The sequence below is a fragment of the Schistocerca piceifrons genome, chromosome 3 (genome assembly GCF_021461385.2).
Source record: "Schistocerca piceifrons isolate TAMUIC-IGC-003096 chromosome 3, iqSchPice1.1, whole genome shotgun sequence".
Lineage (NCBI taxonomy): Eukaryota > Metazoa > Arthropoda > Insecta > Orthoptera > Acrididae > Schistocerca > Schistocerca piceifrons.
This window is the reverse complement of record NC_060140.1, coordinates 218,584,364-218,609,079: the sequence shown is the minus strand read 5'-3', so window position 1 is coordinate 218,609,079 and position 24,716 is coordinate 218,584,364. Positions and strand designations below refer to the sequence as shown.

General features: G+C 42.0%; 1 protein-coding gene across 1 annotated transcript in view; it reads left to right on the top strand.

The window, feature by feature from the left end:
- The window catches only part of LOC124789915 (FAD synthase-like), an 87,618-nt gene extending 78,927 nt beyond the window's left edge, over positions 1 to 8,691 (top strand). The window contains exon 6 of the mRNA XM_047257433.1: positions 7,551 to 8,691. The gene's annotated coding sequence lies outside the window, so the exon portion shown is untranslated. The remainder of the gene's footprint in view (positions 1 to 7,550) is intronic.
- Positions 8,692 to 24,716: the final 16,025 nt, after the last annotated feature.

The window sequence follows — 24,716 nt, the reverse complement described above, 5'->3', positions numbered from 1 at the left end:
TCCACGACCTATATTTGTGGTCCTTTTGGTTTTTCACTTCTCGTTTCTTCCTTCCTTTTGTTGGTTCCTTTCTTTGTTCTTCTCCATCTCACTGTCTTCCTTACTCTTTCCCTTGCCTTCTTCTCCTTGCCTTCTCTGGTCTCCGCCTCGGCGTTTGAGACAGTCTGTCCTCTCTCTCTTCCTTTTCCTCTTCTTCCTTCCTCCCTGTGCGTGCCTGAAGGCCGACCCACGCGTTCGCACGCGTAGCCGGTGATGGGGTAACGCGTAATTCCCCGCCCTGGGTAGACAAGTAAGGCACGCACGTACCCCCTGGTAAAGGCCAGGCCCAGGGAGGGGTGATTGCCTGAGCTGATACCTTCTGACCATGCCAATTGGTCCCTCCGTCTGTTTCTCGGGAGGTGTGACCTGAGGTGTAAACATTCACCTAAGGCGGGAGTGCCCTCTGAGAGGGTCCCCATAAGGAAGGAGTGCGCCATCAGAGACGCTGGCAATCATGGGGGATTCCTCCGCAATGGATTTCTCTTCTTCTCTCTCGACTTCTGCCCACAAACGGAAACATGGCCAGCCACCAGTGACAAAAGTACTACCGCCTGCCGCACAGTTCCTCGTCGTTTCTCGATCTGAGGACGGAAAGGATTTTTCCTCTGTCAACCCTTTCGTTATCCAGAAGGGCGTAGATGCCATAGCCGGTACTGTTAAGTCTTGTACAAGGTTGCGTAATGGTACCTTATTACTAGAAACTGAGAGCGCCTTTCAGGCACAGAAACTGCTTCGAGCCACACTCCTGTACACATTCCCTGTCCTGGGTGGAGGCTCACCGAACTTTGAATTCGTCTCGTGGTGTGGTCTATACTAGATCCCTCGACAGATTGACTGACGAGGAGATTCAGTCTTTCCTCGCTGAGCAGGGCGTGACGGCTGTCCATAGGGTCATGAAAAAGGTCAACAATGACCTTTTACCGACCCGGACACTTTTCTTGACCTTTGATAGTGTTCAGCTGCCATCGCACATCAAAGCGGGCTATGAGGTTATTTCTGTTCGCCCCTATGTCCCGACACCTAGGCGCTGCTACCAGTGTCAGCGTTTTAATCACACTCGCCAGTCTTGTTCCAATGCGGCTAAATGTGTCACTTGTGGCAGGGATGCCCATGAGGGTGACTGTCCACCTCCGTCTCCTCGTTGTGTGAACGTCAGGGTGACCATGCAGCGTCCTCCCGCGACTGTCCCATCTATAAGGAAGAATGCTGTATCCAAGAAATTCGGGTCAAAGAGAAAGTGTCCACCTCGGCTGCTCGCAAGCTATTAGCTAGTAGGAAGCCCACGCTGCTCCCAGCGGGGAAATACGGTACTGTCCTCGCCTCTCCTCGGACTACTAGGGAGGTGGCAACCCAGACATGCGATCTGATCTTCAGCACCACGGTCGTCCGTTCGGCCAGTGCTAAGATCGCGCGGTCGACGTCTCTTCTTCCTCCCATCACCCCACAGACACAAGCCCCTTCATCAGCTTCTGCTAAGACAAAGACCCAGAAGTCAGATGCACTGGCCTTCAAGAAGGAACCATCCCGTGCAGACTTCCTACGTACCTCGACTTCCCAGCCATCGACCAGTACTTCCACCAAACGACCTTCCAAGAAGGCTCATAGGAAGCACAGTTCTCCTTCTCCGCCATGGCGCATTTCTTCTCCTGCGCCACCCAGAGGTTGCCGCCCCAGGCTGTCATCTGTTTCGCCTGGCCGCACATCTGGCCGTTCACCGGCGGAGGAAGCTCCCCCTCCCGGCCATCTTACCAAGATGGCCGATGAACCTATAGAACCAATGGACGATGACTGTCCGCCTACTGATAGCGGCGGCAGTGCTTGCTTGAAGCCAGGCCCTCAGCGGCCTTCGAGGTGACCCCTTCTTTCATCTTCCTTTTCTTCTTACGATGGCACTTATTCACTGGAATATTCGCAGCATTCGCTCCAACCGAGAGGACTTGAAGTTGCTGCTCTGCTTGCACCGTCCGCTCGTCGTAGCCCTCCAGGAAACGAAGCTACGCCCATGCGATCAAATTGCCTTGGCACACTACACCTCTGTGCATTTTGACCTACCCCCTGTGGTAGGTATTCCGGCTCATGGAGGGGTTATGTTGCTGGTCCGGGATGATATTTACTACGATCCATCATGTTGCACACCGGCCTGCAGGCAGTTGCCATCCGAATTAGTCTCCCCACTTTTACATTTTCCATTTGTACCGTTTACACTCCATCGTCATCTGCCGTTACCAGGGCAGACATGATGCAAATTATTGCTCAGCTACCTGCACCATTTTTGTTAACTGGAGACTTCAATGCCCACCATCCCCTTTGGGGCTCTCCAGCATCCTGCCCGAGGGGCTCCCTGTTAGCAGACCTTTTCAACCAGCTCAATCTTGTCTGCCTCAATACTGGCGCCCCTACTTTTCTTTCGGACTCATCTCACACCTATTCCCATTTAGACCTCTCTATATGTACTACCCAACTTGCACGCCGGTTTGAGTGATATGCACTGTTTGATACATATTCGAGCAACCACTTCCCGTGTGTTATCCATCTCCTGCAGCATACCCCCTCTCCGTGCTCATCTAGTTGGACCATCTCCAAAGCAGACTGGGGGCTCTTCTCTTCCAGGGCGACCTTTCGGGATCAAACCTTCACAAGCTGCGATCGTCAGGTCGCACACCTCACGGAAGTCATTCTCACTGCTGCTGAATATTCCATCCCTCACCCTACTTCTTCTCGATGTCGCGTACCGGTTCCCTGGTGGACCGCAGCATGTAGAGACGCTTTACGTGCTCGTCGACGTGCTTTACGCACCTTTAAACGCCACCCTACAGTGGCGAATTGTATCAATTATAAACGATTACGTGCACAGTGTCGTCGTATTATTAAAGAAAGCAAGAAAGCCAGCTGGGCTGCTTTCACAAGCACCTTCAACAGTTTTACTCCTTCTTCTGTTGTCTGGGGTAGCCTGCGCCGGCTATCTGGCACTAAGGTCCACTCACCAGTTTCTGGCTTGACGGTTGCGAATGACATCCTAGTGGCCCCTGAGGATGTCTCCAATGCCTTCGGCCGCTTTTTCGCAGAGGTTTCGAGCTCCGCTCATTACCACCCTGCCTTCCTCCCCCACAAACAGGCAGAGGAGGCTAGGCCACCTAACTTCCGCTCCTCGAATCGTGAAAGTTATAATGCCCCATTCACCATGCGGGAACTCGAAAACGCACTTGCCCGGTCATGGTCCTCTGCTCCAGGGCCTGATTCTATTCATATTCAGATGCTGCGGGTAAAAGATTTCTTCTTCGTACTTACAATCCCATCTGGATTGAGGGACATGTTCCCGCATGCTGGCGCGAGTCTATTGTTGTCCCGATTCCTAAGCTGGGGAAGGACAAGCACTTGCCTTCCAGTTATCGACCCATGTGGCTTACCTGCTGTGTCTGTAAAGTGATGGAGCGAATGGTTAACTCTCGTTTGGTTTGGCTGCTCGAGTCTCGACGCCTACTTACCAATGTACAATGTGGATTTCGTAGGCGCCGCTCTGCTGTTGACCATCTGGTTACCTTGTTGACCTTCATTATGAATAACTTCTTGCGGAAGCGCCCAACCGCGGCTGTGTTCTTTGATTTGGAGAAGGCTTACGACACCTGTTGGAGGGCGGACATTCTCCGCACCATGCATACATGGGGCCTTCGCGGTCGCCTCCCTCTTTTTATTCGTTCCTTTTTAATGGATTGACAGTTCAGGGTACGTGTAGGTTCTGTCCTGTCAGACACCTTTCGCCAGGAGAATGGGGTGCCACAGGGCTCAGTTTTGAGCGTCTCTCTCTTCGCCATAGCGATCAATCCAATAATGGATTGCCTCCCAGCTGATGTATCAGGCTCCCTTTTCGTGGACGATTTTACCATCTATTGCAGCGCGCAGCGTACATGTTTCCTGGAGCGCTGTCTTCAGCGTTCTCTTGACCGTCTTTACTCCTGGAGTGTCGCCAATGGCTTCCATTTTTCTGCCAAGAAGATGGTCTGTATTAACTTATGGCGCTACAAAGAGTTTCTCCCACCGTCCTTACGACTCGATCCCGTTGCTCTCCCATTCGTGGAGACAACAAAATTTTTAGGTCTTACATTTGACAGGAAACTTAGCTGGTCTCCACATGTGTCATATTTGGCTGCCCGTTGTACCCGTTCTCTAAATGTCCTCCGTGTTCTCAGTGATATGTCGTGGGGAGCGGATCGAACCGTCCTACTTCGTCTATATCGGTCGATCGTCCGCTCCAAGCTGGATTATGGGAGCTTCGTATACTCCTCTGCACGGCCATCCATCTTACGCCGCCTCAACTCCATACAACATCGGGGTTTATGACTTGTGATCGGAGCGTTTTATACTAGTCCCGTCGAGAGTCTTCATGCTGATGCTGGTGAATTGCCACTCACCTACCGGCGCGATATACTGCTTTGTCGGTATGCCTGTCGGCTACTGTCAATGCCCGACCACCCGTCTTATCGTTCCTTTTTTGATGACTCTCTCGACCGTCAATACGGGTTGTATGTCTCTGCCCTGCTACCCCCTGGAGTTGGCTTTCGTCGCCTCCTTCAACACCTTAATTTTTCACTCCCTGCAACCTTTTGAATGGGCAAGAGCCACACGCCACCTTGGCTCCAGGCTCAGGTTCGCGTTCACCTTGACCTCAGCTCGCTCCCAAAGGAGGTTACCCCCGGTTCGGTCTACCACTCCCGTTTTGTCAAACTTCGTTCGAAGTGCATTAGTATAACCTTCATTTATACAGATGGCTCTAAGACCAATGATGGGGTCGGGTGTTCTTTTATTGTCGGGGCACAAAGTTTCAAATACCGGCTCCATGGCCATTGTTCGGTCTTCACAGCTGAGCTCTTTGCCCTCTACCAGGCTGTTCTTTACATCTGCCGCCACCGACATTCTGCTTATGTCATCTGCTCCGATTCCCTGAGTGCCATCCAGAGCCTCAGTGATCCGTATCCGGTTCACCCTTTCGTGCACCGGATCCAACGCTCTCTTCAGCAGCTGGTGTACGTCGGTTCTCCGGTTAGCTTTATGTGGGTTCCTGGCCATGTCGGTATCCCTGGGAACGAAGCTGCAGATGCCGCGGCCAAGGCTGCGGTCCTCCAGCCTCGGACAGCTTCTTGTTGTGTCCCTTCGTCAGATTGTAGCAGGGTCATTTGTCGGCGCATTTTATCGCTGTGGCGTGCTGATTGGGCTGCACTTATGGACAACAAGCTTCGGGCCTTTAAACCTCTTCCCGCGACTTGGACGTCCTCCTCCCGCCCTTCTCGACGGGAGGAGGTCGTTTTGGCCCGGTTACGAATTGGACACTGCCGGTTCAGCCATCGCCATCTGCTGACGGCTGCGCCGGCACCGTTCTGCCCATGTGGGTACTTGCTGACGGTCCGCCACATTTTAACGTCCTGTCCGGATTTTAACACACTGCGTCTTGATCTTGGCCTGCCATGTACTCTAGATGCCATTTTAGCGGATGACCCACGAGCAGCTGCTTGCGTTCTTCATTTTATCAACTTGACAAACCTCTCTTAGGACATTTGATTATGCTGTTTTTTTTAATCGTATGCCTGTCAGTCTGTCTTTTATCGTGTTTTCCCTTTTAGTTGCTGTTTTAAACTTTTGCCTCGCGGTGCATTCCTAACGTAGTCTGGGTGCTAATGACCATTGAAGTTGTGCGCCCTAAAACGACAAAAAAAGAAGAACTCTCCCATATTCCAACTTCATTACCCTCACCCTCTTTGCTCCTCTCTCTCTTTGTCACCTCCCCCTCTTCTACATCCGCCCCCCCTTCTTCAGTGTACCCCCTCCGCCACCCTCACCAGCTTTTGCATTTATCAATTTCTAAATTTTAAGTAAATTTACATGAGTGCTCAGATTTTTTACAATTCTGATCAAGGCAAATGGTGACAGAAAATTTGACTCAGTATCATACAACATTATGCAGCTGCAGATGGTCTCTCATCCCCTTTAATGTACAAAACTATGCTCATATAATTTTTAGCATGCTCCATGCTTACTCCAGCATTACCCATTATCTACTTAATGAAATTTAGTTTTCCATCATTAATAACTATCCAGCATACTATAACCTGCCTTTTCATATTCAAAGGTGGATAAGTAGTGTATTATGTGGTGTCTCCTGCAGTACTGTGGTGTCTTATGAAGTCTTCACTTTAAAGATGCACAGAGGGGTGCATTCTTGCATACACAATGTTTCCCCTGACCACTTGTTTTAAACTAGCATTTTTGCAATGTTTATACACACAGTTTATAGCCTGATTAATTAGCAATTTGAATGACTCTGCTTTACACATGATTGGTATTTCTTGTCATATTTTAAAGTTTAGTATTACATATTCTGAGAAGTTTCAAGAGGAGCTAAATATGACCCTACTATTACTGCAACAGTAAGTCCGTGTTAAGTTACTGTCAAACACGTATCCCTGTGGGGTACTGTTATGTCACAGTAGAACAGGAGTTAAATTTTGTGTAATTTCCAGCCTCTTCCCTATATTAGGCCAGTTTTAACATTTATCAGTGTGCTGTTTCTGTGCTAGTCAGGTACACTTAGCCAAACTGCTGGTTCAAATACTTTATTTTTTGTCAAGGCTTTAACTAAGACATATTTTCCCTGATAGCTGTCACTATTGTTTTAATGTATTAAAAGGAAAGGCTTGAAAGGTTTTAAGCCCACTCATTCAATAAGATTTTTTTTTCTTGCTAATAACTTCATTGTAGAGGGACCTAAATCAAAATCCAAAACCATCCTTCAGTGGGGTGGCTCCACTGTCATATGATAATCTTGTGTGCCATTCTCAGCCTAACACTTTGCAGTGAATTGAAAGGTTGGCTGATATTTACCTTCAGACAGCATTATTCCTAGTATTGCCAGTACTAAGTGTTAAACTGGAAAACAGTTATCTTAGAGTAGGAACTGTGTACTTCTTGTTCATGACTGAAAAATGAGTCAGCTGGGGAAGGTTGGAAAGGTGGTACATCACTAATAATGTACATTGAGAGGCAATGCTAGGAATTCACCTCCTGAAGGTAAATATTGGCCACTTTTTTTCTCTCTTTCTTTGAAATTTTAACAATTTTGTCAACTGAATTTTCCATTTGCTACATTGAAATAAACTCTCTCCCCTTAGTTTAACAAAAGAGTGATATCCAAGCTGAATATGAATTTTCTCATTGTATATTTGTGAAGTATGGCACAGTCCTCAAAATTAAGAGAATTGGCAGATATTCTGTAGATAGTGTAATATATTGAAAAGTGTCTAGTTAATTTATTGCATTTTCAACAAACATTTAAACATGTTTCAGGTAATGTTTATCTGCAAAACTGTGTATCTCTGAATTAATTCTATGAGAGTACACAGTTGTTTTCTTTTTATGTAGACTTGTTCAGTGTTAGAAGTTGTGAGTAATTTTGATAAACTAATATGATTTAGCTTTTCACTTGCTTTGTGGAGTAAACACACTTTCTCTTCCGCTTGTAGGGAGCTGAGTAAACATCGGGTCCTAACAACTTCTGAATGTGAGACAATACTGGTGTTTCTTCAAAATGCTGCATCTATTATTTATTGTTAAAATCTGTGTAATAATTCTGTTAATCACGCACATTGTGAGGAAAGTAAAGCTTTAATGTTAGAGTTAAGGAAAAACAGTATCAGTTAAAGAAATCTCTTGTAACTGTGTTATCTCTAAGATGGCTTTTATGAACATAATGATAATATGATACTCTCTCATAAAATAGCCTTCTGCACTGATATGCCTACTGATGATGAATCTCTGGGACGAAAATGAGGAATATATGTACTTAATGAACTTACCTTAATTTTAAGGATGCACAGTTGTTAGTCATAAGAGAGCCTGTTGGTATGCTATTATTTGATACATTCAGTTCTGAAATTATATCATTATTATTCATTTACCATTTTATAGAAGTTCATAGATTATCAGAAGTATGAAAGGGTTTTTCTATTTTTTTTCGTACTATTAGTATGGTAAAGCCTGAGAAGTAGTGTGTAGTACATAATAGTGCTTAAGCAAAGCACTGTCTGATTAGTTAATATTTGTGTCAAACATTCTGTAAATAATTGTCTAAATTTTGTTTTAAAATAAAAATGTACCTGATACATTCATTTTCTTAAGGGTTCCAAATTAATAAGCATTTTCTGCTTTCATTACAAAACATTGTTGCATAAGATGCTCACTTTGTCTTCCTTGTGCTCCAGTTTCAAAAAATCGCAATATTAATGTATCTAGTTTTGTAAAATGTTCTGTGTCGAGTGATTTCAATTTCAGGTAGCTAGTTTCATTCTGTAGGTGCAGTATTGCAATGATCGTTTTGATGAAATGAACTCTCATTTATTACGTAGCATGCTGATGCAGTAAAATTTCTGTGCACTATTAAAATAAACTGTGTTATGAGACTGGAGAAACCATTGTTTATATATGAAAAATATATAAATATTTAGTGAGAAAAGAATATATATATGTTATGGTGCATAGGTATGATTCTGAAACCAGTGGCCGTTTCATTCTGTGTCTTTACTTTTTTACCAGAGGTTCTGCACTCAGGACAAATTTTAAAGACAAGAAACTGTTTATATATACTTGTGCTGTTAAAATAAATTGTTGATGTTGTATTTTAAAAAGTTCTTATATCTTTTTTACAATGACCTTAATAACAACACAGTCCTAAAACACCTGCCATGAATGAGGAGCAAGTCGTGTGTGTGTGTGTGTGTGTGTGTGTGTGTGTGTGTGTGTGTGTGTGTGTGTGTGTGTGTTTTAGATTAAATTTAACATCCATACTGTCTTTGTCCTTTCAATTGTTATAGGTGAGCATAATAAAATTGGCAAAAATGCCATTATTTTGAAAAAAGCTGTTACTTCATCAGTTATACTAAGCAGCTGCTGATTATCTAAAAGGAAACAAGGAAGACAAGTGTTTAATGTTCCACTGAATGGATTCTCTGCTGTTGCTTGATTTTATAAAGACACAGTGGTAATAATTAGTATATTGAAGGGTGAAGAGGAAAGCAGTTGACTATTTCAAAGTGAATTGTTTGTTGTGAACAGAGAATCAGCATGATATGATTAATTGATAATGTAGCAGATGTTAGTTTTTAATTACATATTTCAGCCTTGAGTCATACAAGTGGTATCATTACTGGCTTTAACTTATTACCAAATTACATAGTTGTGCATCAACTGAAGAGCCCCTGAGTGACTGTGTAACATTTCAAATCATCTTATGATGGCTTGATAATAAGCAGAAACTTGCATGACCTGAGACTGAAATAAATAAATAAAGAAATAAGCAAATTTCAATAAGAAAACTAGAAGGTCCTTGTATTTCCCTAAGGTGAGTCTGTGGCCATAGTGGTGGCTGCTGAAAGTGAATAATGTTGAGGTGGGTGCTCAATAGAATGGAATGTGTTCTTGGTGATGGCTGTAACTAAGTACTGACATGCACCCCTGGTTATATGACTGTTAATAGCATCTGTCTTTGTGCAGTTTCCAGAGTTTCACATTAGTGTGGAATTCAGTTAATGTTTTCAACCTAGCAAAGATGAAATATGAAGAACATGGTATGTAGCTGATATCACATCCTTCTCCTGCAGGCCTCAATAAGTGTTATTTATTAGTTAATTTCTTGGACATTCATTCCCATAATGTCGACATTTTGGTAGAAATAATGAAAACATTAGGAAAAAACAGAAAATAACTTGGGCAATTCCATGAATTGTGGTGCAAACAATGATTGTTATGCTAATTAAAGGCCAAAACAAATATAGAGTACCTAAAGCACAAAGAAAACATATACAGTAGTAGTTTTCAGTGAGACAGAAAAGGCGATAAATTTTTAAGTTAAATGAAGGAGGACGAAAATGCTTAAAACTAAGCAGTGTACAACACCAGTTTCATTTTGTAAAATCAGGACATGAACTGTATAAATAGAAGAAAGATTTGCACAAGGAAAGAAATAAAGATTTAGAACTGCTCTTGAGAGTCAGTGTACATAATGGAGATCTGTGAGTCTGCGCTCTCTGAATTACTTGTGAGATGAACATTACTTATTTCCAGGCTTCTTTGACTTGGTTAAACAGATTCAGGAAATTATAAAGAAACCAAGTCACAAAATTATGAAGTTTAACACAAGTAAACTTGTAGAGGAGTTGTCATTAATAAGCAATACTATAGAGAAATTTGTAGCTGACATGAAGAAGGAGCTCCTTGTTATCCCCTAAAAGTTGTGTATAAAGACAATGAGTCAGGTTTTGTGCAAACCACACTTCATCATTTCAAGCAAAAAGAAAGACAGAGTCCCTTGTGCAATTGATGAATGCTTTAATACATTCATATACAAAAATGCCAGTGATAAGTATCTGTGACTTATTGTTTTCACAGCTTCATCTGTATCTTCAGGAACATCAAGGCAAATTAGGACAAAAAATTTAAAACAAAAAGGACTCTCTACTTGGAAATACCTTGTAATTGACATAGCAAAATATGGAAAAATGGGAAAAAGTAATTTTCAGTGCTACATCTGAAACATCTTCTTACCATTTGTAGAAAATATTTCATTATTTTTGTTGGATTCTTGACGTGGACATAACAACCACCCCTGTCTTTAGGAGGACTGAAAAACTTTTAATACACTCCTGGAAATTGAAATAAGAACACCGTGAATTCATTGTCCCAGGAAGGGGAAACTTTATTGACACATTCCTGGGGTCAGATACATCACATGATCACACTGACAGAACCACAGGCACATAGACACAGGCAACAGAGCATGCACAATGTCGGCACTAGTACAGTGTATATCCACCTTTCGCAGCAATCCAGGCTGCTATTCTCCCATGGAGACGATCGTAGAGATGCTGGATGTAGTCCTGTGGAACGGCTTGCCATGCCATTTCCACCTGGCGCCTCAGTTGGACCAGCGTTTGTGCTGGACGTGCAGACCGCGTGAGACGACGCTTCATCCAGTCCCAAACATGCTCAATGGGGGACAGATCCGGAGATCTTGCTGGCCAGGGTAGTTGACTTACACCTTCTAGAGCACGTTGGGTGGCACGGGATACATGCGGACGTGCATTGTCCTGTTGGAACAGCAAGTTCCCTTGCCGGTCTAGGAATGGTAGAACGATGGGTTCGATGACGGTTTGGATGTACCGTGCACTATTCAGTGTCCCCTCGAGGATCACCAGTGGTGTACGGCCAGTGTAGGAGATCGCTCCCCACACCATGATGCCGGGTGTTGGCCCTGTGTGCCTCGGTCGTATGCAGTAATGATTGTGGCGCTCACCTACACAGCACCAAACACGCATACGACCATCATTGGCACCAAGGCAGAAGCGACTCTCATCGCTGAAGAGGACACGTCTCCATTCGTCCCTCCATTCACGCCTGTCGCGACACCACTGAAGGCGGGCTGCACGACGTTGGGGCATGAGCGGAAGACGGCCTAACGGTGTGCGGGACCGTAGCCCAGCTTCATGGAGACGGTTGCGAATGGTCCTCGCCGATACCCCAGGAGCAACAGTGTCCCTAATTTGCTGGGAAGTGGCGGTGCGGTCCCCTACGGCACTGTGTAGGATCCTACGGTCTTGACGTGCATCCGTGCGTCGCTGCGGTCCGGTCCCAGGTCGACGGGCACGTGCACCTTCCGCCGACCACTGGCGACAACATCGATGTACTGTGGAGACCTCACGCCCCACGTGTTGAGCAATTCGGCGGTACGTCCACCCGGCCTCCCGCATGCCCACTATACGCCCTCGCTCAAAGTCCGTCATCTGCACATACGGTTCACATCCACGCTGTCGCGGCATGCTACCAGTGTTAAAGACTGCGATGGAGCTCCGTATGCCACGGCAAACTGGCTGACACTGACGGCGGCGGTGCACAAATGCTGCGCAGCTAGCGCCATTCGACGGCCAACACTTCGTTTCCTGGTGTGTCCGCTGTGCCGTGCGTGTGATCATTGCTTGTACAGCCCTCTCGCAGTGTCCGGAGCAAGTATGGTGGGTCTGACACACCGGTGTCAATGTGTTCTTTTTTCCATTTCCAGGAGTGTATAACTCAGTAATTAACTTTCCAAGTGTGGACAGACAGTAGGACCCTAATTGATAATGTTTTCTTTGTTGAAGCTTAAAGTAAGAAAATAACTGTTTACCCAATAACATATGCTCCCTCTGATAATGATGCACAGTTAGTTAGGATAAACAACACAGCACCTTACACTATGGATACTTCTTAGTGGAAATCAGTTAGAATAATTAATGACCCCAAGACAAATGTTTTTAAGAATACTTTACATGAGATGTAGTTTATAGTGAAGCAAATGCTAACATGGGATTGAATTTATTCCATGATATCCTCATATAATTATTTGAAAATAGCTTTCCACATAAGCTAAACTGAAAGGACACTAAACGGCGATGTGAAAAACCATGGCTCTGTAGAGGGATTAACGTATCTTGTGAAAGGAAAAGGGAATGTATCTTTTGGCAAAATGGCAAGAACAAGTGGGGATTCTGCAGTAGTTGCACACTACAAAAACTACTCAAAATTACTAAGAAATGCTATTACAAAATCAAAGAACATGCACATAATGTCAGAAATAAGTACTTGCGACAACAGACTTAAGGCTATGCAAAATTTAGTGAAATGAGAGACAGGACAGCCAGCCACACAAAAACACATCATCACTATTGAACTAAATGGAAGGTCTGTAAATGATAAGTCAAAGGTAGCAAATGCATTTAATAATCATTTCTTAAATATAGTAGAACACATAGGGACAAACAGTTCAAGAGAAAAATCACAGCAGTATGTTGCAAATGTAATGTTATGTCTAACCAAAAGAATGCAGGAAGTTGTACTTAGTAATTCAAGCAAAATAATCCAGGGACATAATCCTGACTGGGGTGAAAACACAATTGGGGTTCCCCAGGGTTCAATCTTAGGTCCACTACAGTTCCTCATGTATGTGAACAATCTCCCATCTAGTATACAACAAGCAGAATTAACTCTTTTAGCAGATAACATTAATATTGTAATCAACCCAAGCGTATGTACAGAAACAGAAGAAATGGTAAACAAAGTTCTTAAAAGTATCATTTACTGGTTTTCTGTGATTGGTCTCACCCTCAATTTTAAAAAGAGACAACATATTCCGTTCTGCACATTTAGAGGTACTACACTGATGGTAAGTGCAACCCATGGTGAAGAAATAATAAATAGGGTGGAAACTTAAAAATTTTTTGGTGTCCCTATTGATGAGAATTTTAATTGAAAAAACACATTTTGGTACTCTTAAAACAACTTACTTCCACCACATTTTGTGCTTACAATCATTGTAAATCTTGGGCAGAAACAAATCACAAAGTTGATTTATTTTGCATATTTTCATTCAATAATGTCATATGGAATAATGTTCTGGGGAAAATCATCTCTAAAAAAGAAAATCTTCATTATGCATAAACGTGTTGTAAGAATAATATGTGGTGCTTGCCCATGATCACCTTATAGACATCTGTTTAAGGAGTTGGGCATTCTGACTACTGCTTCATGGTATATTTATTCCCTTGTGAAGTTCGTTGTAAGTAATCCATTGCTGTTCAGAAAGAACAATGAGGTACACAATTACAACACCAGAAGGAATAAAATGACATTCATTACTCCACGTTAAGTTTGTCTGTAGCACAAAGAGGGGTCACAATGCTGTAACAAAAATTTTTGATCACTTACCCAGTGATATAAAATGTCTGAGAGACAGCAAAATAAAGTTTGATAACAAACTAAGAAACTTTCTCCTTGACAGCTCCTTCTATTCCTTAGAAGTATTTCCATTACTGTAATGCATAAAAGTTGGTGGGTAGGAATTACTAACTCACATCTGTATATCTTTTTTTCTAACTTCAGAATAGAACCGTAGGTAAAAATTAATTTGCGCTGTGAAATTAAGTGCATTTTACATGACTCGTTGGTCATCATTGTAATCTATCTTGCAAAATGATCCATGGAACATGTAACTGACTGACTGACTGACTGCCTGACTGACTGTCTCAGATTCCACCCGGAACCACTAATGTGATTCTGCATCTCTATAAAATATTTTTTCCATGGTGTAAAGCGTTTTTCAGAAAATTTCCGGCCATTATAATTTCCAATAGCTCTTTGTCATTTCAGCTTTATTAGCAGAACAGTATTGTTGAACTTCAGTTCAGTTTCTGCACTGTCAGTTTGCATCAGCACATTTTATGTATTTGATCAAGTATGGCTGGTATGCTGAACAGTGGTGTTTCCCTTCCTGTCCCTCTGTATCTACCTAAACAGCCACACCATCAGCCACCACTCCTCTCATACAAACCAAGCTTGGCAACCTCCTTAACATCCCACAGCTTTCACCACTGCCTCCCAGACCAAGAATAACCCATAATCCTAAGAACCAGTCACAACAGTACAGTGTCCTTCAACTCCCATCTAAAGCACTCTCCCCTCTTGAATCATCTGTATTATCTAAGGGTCTCACTTTCAGCCCTAGACCTGCATTTCATCATGCTGCTTTGGTTAAGGAACTACTTTCCTTCATGTGTAATGTCACCTGAAAATATCACTTTGCAACCCAAGTCCAAAACCTTCCCAACAGCAAACCTGGTATTGAACCCTGCCTTGAAGAATTCTGATCATGATCCCAACTTGATCTACCACCACTACCTAGAAATCGTCTCTTACAAGCCTTTCAAGAATTCCTCACATTCAGCATAGCTTCATAACCCATTCTCGGGTCCCTACAGCATGACCCTAACCATCCTCTGTAGAACTCCGAACTCTATGTTTCCTAAAAGCTGATGGCTCCATCATTATCCTCTCAGCTGACAAAGAATCTACATGGTACGTGGCCAACAGGACTATATTAGTGGAGGTCTACACCAACTGTCCAACACCTCTACATACAGCATCTGCCATCAAGATCCCATCCTGATTCAAATTTACCTGCTGTCCTTCCTTAAAACCTCAGGCCCCTCACAAGGACTAACACTTCAAAGCCACAGAATTTCTTACCCCCACCCAAACTAGTCATCCCCAAATTTTATCTTCTTCGATCCACAAACCCAATCATCCTGGCCGCACTATAGTTGCTGGCTTCAAAGCATCCACCAGACATACATCTGACTTAGTTGATCAACACCTGCAACCCATAGTACAAGGACTCCCCTCTTACACCAAAGATACCAACCATTTCCTAGATCATCTGATATCTGTGCCTGTCCCACTCCCACCACACATCTTGCTTGTCACCATTGATGCCACCTCCCTCTATACCAACATCCCCCATGTACTGTCAGTGCTCACCTAATTCCAAACCTATGATATCCTTCCTACTAACCCTAATCAACTTTATACTTACCAACAATTACTTCACCTTTGAGGGGCAGACATACAAACAGATCAGGGGAACAGCCATGGGAACCAGGATTGCTCCTTCCTATGTCAACCTTTTCATGGGCCACTTGGAGGGGGCTTTTCTGGGATCCTTAAGTCTTCAGCCCCTAGTTTGATTTTGATATAAGGGGCATTCAAAAAGAAACGAGCCAGAGGCATGATTACAGAAACCAGTACCTGTATATTAGAAATATTGACCCTGGCTGTTGAGACACTTGTCCCACCATGACACAAGGTAGTGAATGGCTGTCTCATAAAATTCCCGGGGCTGCAATGTTAACCAGTTTCGGGCATACAGCTGGATGTTGTCATTCGAAGAAGTTCAGGAAAGGTTATGCTGAAGTTCTTCTTTGACCAAGATGGCCCCCTTCTGATTCACTTCCTGCAGCATGGGACAACAGCGAATGCCCAGTGTTACTCACAAACCTTGACCAAACTTGACTCGCAAACCTTTGCCACGCAATCAAATCAAAACGAGCAGGCAGTCTCTCCCGTGGGGGCATTCTGCTCCACGACATTGCAAAGCCTCATATGGCCAGCACAGTCATGGCACTCCTGCAGAAATTCAAATGGGAGGTTCTCGGCCACCCTTCATACAGTCCAGACCTCTCTACCTGTGATTATGCCATTTTTGGTCCTCTTAAAAAGGCTCTGAGGGGCAAATGATTCACCTCGGATGACGATATTCAGCTGGTCGTGCGGAACTGGTTAACATTACAGCTCCGGGAATTTTATGAGACAGCCATTCACCACCTTGTGTCTCAGTGGGACAAGTGTCTCAACAGCCAAGGTCAATACTTCTAACATACAGATGGTTTCTGTAACTACATCTCCAGCTCATTTTTTAAACATCCATTATATATTAATAACATCTTCACTATATGGACTCATGGTGAGGCTGACCTGCTAAAATGCTTGGAATCTCTGAATACCTTCTCCCAATTAAACTTCACATGGTCCTATTCCGAATCCCATGCCACTTTCCTTGATGTTGATCTCGTCCTTGCCGAAGGCCAGCTACACACTTCTGTCCACATTAAACCTACCAACAAACAATAGTACTTATATTTTGATAGTTGCCATCCTTTATATGTCAAACGTCCCCCCCTCCCGCCATACAGCCTTGACATCCGAGGGAAACATATTTGTTCGGATGCAGACTCTTTACAGCAATACACCACCATTCTCACCTCAGCCTTAACTGCACCCACCAGCCTAGTTAAGAAGCTGACTTCCCAGGCCAATACATCCAATCCTGGTATTGCTGATCCCTTCCAAAAACCAACTTCGGAGCACACCATTGATGACTCAGCATTATCCTGGTCTGGAAAGTGTTAATCAGCTACTTTGACAGGGCCATCAGTTGTTAAAATTGTGACCTGAAATGAGATCCATTCTGTCTGAAATTTTGTGCACCACAACTAGAATAGCTTTCCGTCACCCTCCTGATATCCACAATATTCTTGTCAGACCCTATGCTCCTTCTGCACCTATCTCCCCACACTGTGGCTCCTACCCCTGTGACCATCCCTGCTGCAAGACTTGCCTTATGCACCCTCCTACCACCACCTATAGCAACCCTGTAACTGGCAAAACATATACTATCAAAGGGAGAGCCACCTGCAAAACAACATGTCATATTGACTAACACCAAATTATCAATTAGTATGAATAGGCATAGGCAGAGGGTGTACACTGGCAACTTGCAGTATCCTCTTGCAGAGCATACTCTACAACATGACAATAGTGACCTCGGCATCTGTTTCACCACAAGCGTCATCTCCATTCTTTGCCCAGACACTAGTTTCTCAGAACTCCACAGGTGGGACTAGTACTACAACATGTCCTTGGTTCTTGCCACTCACCTGGCTGAATTTATATTAATTTCTTCTGTCTCAGCATTTTTTCACTATAACCACTCTTTGCTTCCCTCCATTTTAGTTTTCTACACCTTTCAGTGTCTTACCTTACTATTTTTCACCAACCCCATCCCCCCTCTGTTACGTACAATGCACGTAGCTTTTAACTCTTATTAACTCGTGCATGATGTTTAAGCAGTAATCTCTGTCTGCACATTGCCCTGTCTTCCACCTTTAATGTCTCAAGTTTTCAAATCTCGTCCGATGCAGTCCCCAACAATCAATCTTTCCTTTTCATCCCATACGGTAAGTCAACCCTGACCTGCGGTTTTGGGTGACTTTATCAAAATCTACCACTTTTCCTGGAGCTCTCCAGTCCTTTTCCTTCACCCCTCTTCTTTCCTCTTCAATCCTTCTGTCTGAAGAAAGAGCCACTGGCTCCAAAAGCTTGCAAATTACAGCTGTGTTCTTTCGCCGCTTGGTGAGTAGATTTTTTATCTATCTAATTAAATAATTTTGTCATTAATTGATTGTTTTCATTAAACAATGGAAAATCCAGGATGGAATGTAACAATATTGAGAAGGAAAGTTGCTACTCACCATATAGTGGAGATGCTGAGTCGCGATAGGCACAACAAAAAGATTCACACAATTGTGGCTTTCAGCTGTTAAGGCTTTTGTCAACAGTAGACACACATACACACACATGTGAAAGCTATAATTGTGCGAATCTTTTTGGTGTGCCTATCATGACTAGCATCTTCACTATATGGTGAGTAGCAACTTTCCTTGTCAATATTGTTGATTGTTTTCATTGCAATATAGAATATGTGCTTCAAATAGGCAAATTGTCAAAATTAGCTAATCGGATGATTTAAATAAAGTGATGAGGGTACAAGCTGGAGAGGGGGTGGGGACAACTCATATTAGTTTAGGAGTGAATGACAAAATAATTTTGATATTTCATGAAAAATATCTCTGGAAGCACTTCCTACCAGTCAATAGCCTATCCATTACATGTTTTGTCTTTCTTTGAACTGTTACAGAGCTGATCAGAAGCGATTTGTCTGTCTTTATAGTGAGGCATGATGTGAGTCTAGTTCACCTTCTCTGTCCTGTGCTGGTTGTGCCACTGGCAATGTCCTGTTTTTAGGAAGCATCCCAGTATTCACCTGGAATGATTTGAGAGAAAAAATTGGGATAATTGCATCAATTAACAACCCTAAATCTTCATTTCATTTTGTAAATTTCACTCACTGTGAAGTGGACCTTGTGTAATCTTGCAAAGTGTTTGCTGACAGAAAATCTTTAAATTCTGATATGCAGTTCATCACCATCTTCAGTTATTATGGAAACGTACTGAAAATGTAAGCTGTACAGGACGCACATTTTTTTGTATGAAAGATGACAATATGTTCCTCACACATGGATTATTTTTCCTAGTTATTTGTCTGTTTCAGGCAAATGCATCTTATCTCCGAAAAACATATGTATTGCAATATAAATGCATGAATCTAGTTTATGGAATAGTTGCATACGTGAGTTCAATGAATCAACAACATATCCCATCTGGGCATCCTGTGGCCTAAAATTATTATTTCTGTATGACTGAAATCTCCCAAAAATATTAACCTCACATGACAGGAATAAAGGTGAGCAATGAAAGTCAGCATAAATTTACCACTGTTGCTGACAGTGGTAACATTATCAGCAAAGGGTAGTTGCATTTCACTTCTACAACAGGTCATAAAACTGTGCTTTCCACAATAGCTCCTTATCTGCAAAATTTTATGTCTTTCTTTTCATTTTTCTTACTGCCACAGCAACAAAGTACGATGTCACTCATAAAATTACATACATGTAGTATTTGTTGTACTACTCAGCCTGTCAGCCATTAACCAGGAATTGAGTCCCTTCAGTACATTACTTGGTTTATTGTTCAGTTCACAACATGAATCAGATGCAAGTTTATTTCCTGTCAAGTAACTGTCTAAAGTCACTTTTTGCTTCCTTCCACATTATTAAGATGAAATAAACTGTGTGGTTTCCACTAATTTCACACTGATTTGTCTTTGAGCGTAGTATGAGGCAGAAATCGAGTGAGGTGGCGCAGTAGTTAGCACACTGTACTTGTATTAGGAAGGACGTCTGTTCAAACCCATGTCCAGCTATCTGATTTAGGGTGATTTATTTGTCTCCTTCTACTCCATAGAGGAATTTTTAGATATAAATTGGGGAAAAAAAGAAAAAAAACAAAACAAAAAAATTCAAAAAAAATAATAAAATAAAAATAAAAAAATAAAGAAAAACAAAAAACACAAAAAAATAAAATTTTTACATTAACTTAAGTATGTTGTTAAATTAACCTAATTATGTCATGTATTGGAAAATTTGACACGTTCCACATCATTACGAAATATCGTATTCATGATCCATGGAACTAGTATTAATCTAATCTAATCTAATAACATACAATGCTAATTGTTTGAATCGAGCCCACGAGACGTGTTGTTGGAAATATGGATAATCCAGTTTTGTTAATATAAAACTCTAGTAAATATTGATGTAACCTTTTTGTGAAAAAAATTAAATTTACACAAGACAATTGATAAACAACATCCTGCCCAAATATTCAGTTCATACTTAATGAAATCTTCAACTGAGTAGTATCATTGCTAAAGTAGAGGATCATATATCCTTTTTTCAGTGAATCTAGGTTTTTATTAACAATGTACTTGCAGACTTGTAATATCGAGAGAAGCTTTTCTGAGAAAGATAAATATGTTAAAACATATAAATTTAAGCATAAGAAGTATTTTCTGAAAGAATTTGTCTGGAGTGTTGCACTATACAGAAGTGAAATGTGTGCAATAAATAGTACAAACAAGAAGAAAATAAAAGCTTTTGAAAAGCGGTGTTGCAGAAGAATGCTGAAGATTAGATGGGTAGATCAGTTCACGCAGGATGGACTATTAAGGAAAGATGCATAAAACTGAAGACCACAACAACAACTCATACAACTCCCTGCAAGCTACGTGCCATCAACGATTCATGATGGAATACTCCATACACAACAATAACGAAAAATATGGAAGATGGTCGTGCTATCTATGAGGTCTTCCCAAATAGTGATAGCTGGTCTCTTTATGACTAGGGATCATTGCTATCCTAGCAGCCTACTAAATGTCACAATATGCCAGCTACACCTCATTTTTGTCGCCTAAATTGGTTGTAACACAATGTGACAGAACATTTAATTTTGTTAGAGGTTTATTATACACTGGACACCACATTTTTCAAGTATCTCTAAATCTACCCATGGCAGTTACGTGGCATGGCTTTTTCTTGCTGGTTTCTTCTGCAGGTGCTGTTGGACTGTGATGCAACAAGTACATGTGTAATTTGCTGTTCTGAATACCTATGAAACACCTCTCTCTCTCTCTCTCTCTCTATCTATCTATCTATCTATCTGTCTATCTATATATCTATCTCATATATAAAAACAAAGATGAGGTGACTTACCGAACAAAAGCGCTGGCAGGTCGATAGACACACAAACAAACACAAACATACACACAAAATTCAAGCTTTCGCAACAAACTGTTGCCTCATCAGGAAAGAGGGAAGGAGAGGGGAAGATGAAAGGAAGTGGGTTTTAAGGGAGAGGGTAAGGAGTCATTCCAATCCCGGGAGCGGAAAGACTTACCTTAGGGGGAAAAAAGGACAGGTATACACTCGCACACACGCACATATCCATCCACACATACAGACACAAGCAGACACATATATATATATATATATATATATATATATATATATATATATATATATATATATATATATATATATATATATATATATAGAGGGAAACATTCCACGTGGGAAAAATATATCTAAAAAGAAAGATGATGAAACTTACCAAACAAAAGCGCTGGCAGGTCGATAGACACACAAACAAACACAAACATACACACAAAATTCTAGCTTTCGCAACCAATGGTTGCCTCGTCAGGAAAGAGGGAAGGAGAAGGAAAGACAAAAGGATATGGGTTTTAAGGGAGAGGGTAAGGAGTCATTCCAATCCCGGGAGCGGAAAGACTTATATATATATATATATATCAGTTCTTCCTCAAGGCTTTGTTTATGAGACAATGTATATATGCTCCGTGGAGTATTGTCTATAGAATCCTCTGTGAAGGGGGGTAATGGCTTGTGTTATGAAGATGGAAGTTACTACAAATGGACTCACTGTTGTCACAGTGGCTGATGGATCCATTTGCTCTTCTCTTAACCAGAGTGTCAAAACAAGGTAGCTTATCCTCGAGTCTAAATTCATTGTGAATTTCATAATACATCAGTGCTAAAGACATTCGTGAAGTTCTCCATCTCATGTGTCCAGACTGCAAATATATCATCAACATACCAAAAGGGAAGTGTTAGCTCCAAGTAAGTTGGAAATTACTGGAACTAACCGACTGTCTCACCAAAAAGTGATGAAGCTGACAGAGAACATAGCAAAAGAGATCTGTTAAATCCTTCTCAAATTTCTCAGCAATTAGTTTCAAAGATTCATTGAGTGAGACTCTCATCAATATAAAACTGCATAGAAACTGACCATGAAATTTCTCTTCTGAACTGCAACTCACCAGGACAGTGATCAAAAATGGCAGAGTTGCTGATGAAGTGTTCACATTTACCCACATTATAATTAATTAGGTTCTTCATATATTTGGCAAGCAATTATATAGGTGCACCAGTGCAGTTTTGGTTTCTCATACAACCACAGTGTAATAATTGCACATGCTGTTATTTTTGTACTGAAACATGTTGTGCTCAACAGTGTGTTCTCCATAGAACAAGCAGAATCCACTGCTGTGCCCAATTTCAGTGGCTGCTTCACAACCCATGCCATTTGGATCCTCCCTGTCAAAACCAGTTTCTCTGACCTACATAGATTGACTACATCCTTGAAGCCTGTAATTCTGCTGACCTCATCTCCAGTAGCCCTTGCTCCTTGTCCACCTCCATCCCTGCTTCATGTCCCTAAATTCACACTTACTGCATTCACATCCTCTTCTCAACAGTCTCCCTCCTCTTCTATTCCATCTCTCCCTCCCAAACAACTCTACCACATCATTGTGCACCATGACAACTGCTGATGACTGTGGTCGAAACGAGGTCACTGGTGCCATATTCTTATCCTGTGCATTATCTGCTTCCAACTCCTATCCATCAATCCAGCCTTCCATAATCCTCTCTCCCATTCTCTAGCTGCTACCCCCCCCCCCCTTTTCCCCCATGCCAGCTGGGACAATGTAGCCATACAATTGTATGAGTGTCTAGTTATATATATTTACTCTACAGCTCTGAAGAAGGATTTTTTCAAAAGCTAGCAACATTCCCGATCTTGTTTATATGACTACTGATGACTCAACTCATCAACTGTTTGGTAAATTGTTATCTTTACTCTTTAAATTATAAATATTTTTATTACTCCAGTGTCAGAAACACTTAGTACAAAGTTAAAAACTACCATCACTGAAAAAAAAAGTGTGTAATTCCACTTCTGACCTATACATTGCAACTTGAAACACATACTTCATTGTCTTCAACATTCAGTCACCAGTACAATGAAAAGGTCATGCTACACACTCGAGCTTATGTTTTCGTGGTTGATTTTTGTCAAACTCACATTTAATGTTATTGGGACTGACACAGACCCATCTCACAAGAGGTTAAATCCACTAAGACAGAAAATGAATCTGCAAGCAAGATCATTTAGGCAAGACTTAGTATCAACGACGGGCATAAACCTGTAACTGTAACCTTTTGTTGGCTGACAGAGTAACGCCCAAATGTAATGAAAAACTTCAGAGATAATCTCGGCTGGCTAATACATATGTTCTCCAAACATACCGTTATCTTTGGAGGAGACCTGAATCATTCAACAACCAACTGACAAACTTAACAGTCTTATAAAGTGATTGGTATAATAAGTCATGGCACCAAATAGGCTAGAATTCTTTGAGGATGTCCACATTGAAACGGGTATCAGTAATCATGGGAAAATAAAACGAGCAGAAAAAAATACATTGTCAGTAAACTACATAAAAATGCAGTAATGTCACATCTCAATGAAAAATGTGAAGCATTTAGTTCTGGGCAGTGACATGTAGGGAACTGAGGCTCAAGTTAAAATAATAGTTTACCAAATACTGTATAGATATGTAGTAGCTATCAGAACAAATTATAATTAATTGAAACCCTCAGCTGCCGACAGGTGTTGTTGATATACCTCGATTGTATGAGTGTGTAGCTATATATATTTACTCTATTGCTCCGAAGAAGGATTTGTTCGAAAGCTAGCAACATTCCCAGTCTTGTTTATATGACTACTGATGACTCAACTCAACTATTAGAACAGTTTATGATGGGAGGGAGCCACCAGGACATATAGTCTCTGTGAAAAACTTACAAGAAAGAGCAACTACTGCACAATATATGTTAAACAGGGCACTGATGTATAGCTAGAGAGATACTAAATGAAATGCATTTGGCTGTGAAAAGGGTAATGTGTAAAATCTTATATGTCTACTGTAAAAGAAAGTTACTGAAAGACTTCCCTCTAACCCAAATACATTCTTGTCATATGTTACAGCTGTTACTAGTATCAAAGTTGGTGTCCAGACACTCATTGATGACACAGGAACTGAAACTAAGAATAGCAGAGCAAAAGCAGAAACCTGTTTTCAGATGTTCTGTACAAAGACAGATCTATCAGCAGAGCACTAATTTAATACTTACATTGTCGTGACTTTGCAAGACAGCCAAGCCACTATGAGGTGAAGCCGAAAGGCACGCGTTTAAGCTCACGCAGGCTGGCGTGAGGTCTGGAACAGTTAAAGGAGGTGAGACTATTAAAAAAAGGTACGTGGCTTTTGGAATACTTAACTTTAATCCATAATTGGTGAACATCGGTCTGACGGTACATGCATCACAAGATAAATAGCAAATCATAATGGCGCCTTGCTAGGTCGTAGCAAATGATGTAGCTGAAGGCTATGCTAACTATCGTCTCGGCAAATGAGAGCGTAATTTGTCAGCGAACCATTGCTAGCAAAGTCGGCTGTACAACTGGGGCGAGTGCTAGGACGTCTCTCTAGAGCTGCCATGTGGCGGCGCTTGGTCTGCAATCACTGACAGTGGCGACACGCGGGTCCGACGTATACTAACGGACCGTGGCCGATTTAAAGGCTACCACCTAGCAAGTATGGTGTCTGGCGGTGACATCACATTCCTCCCCTGCAAATCGGCGTACAGTTGTGTTATAAGGCTTCCGCC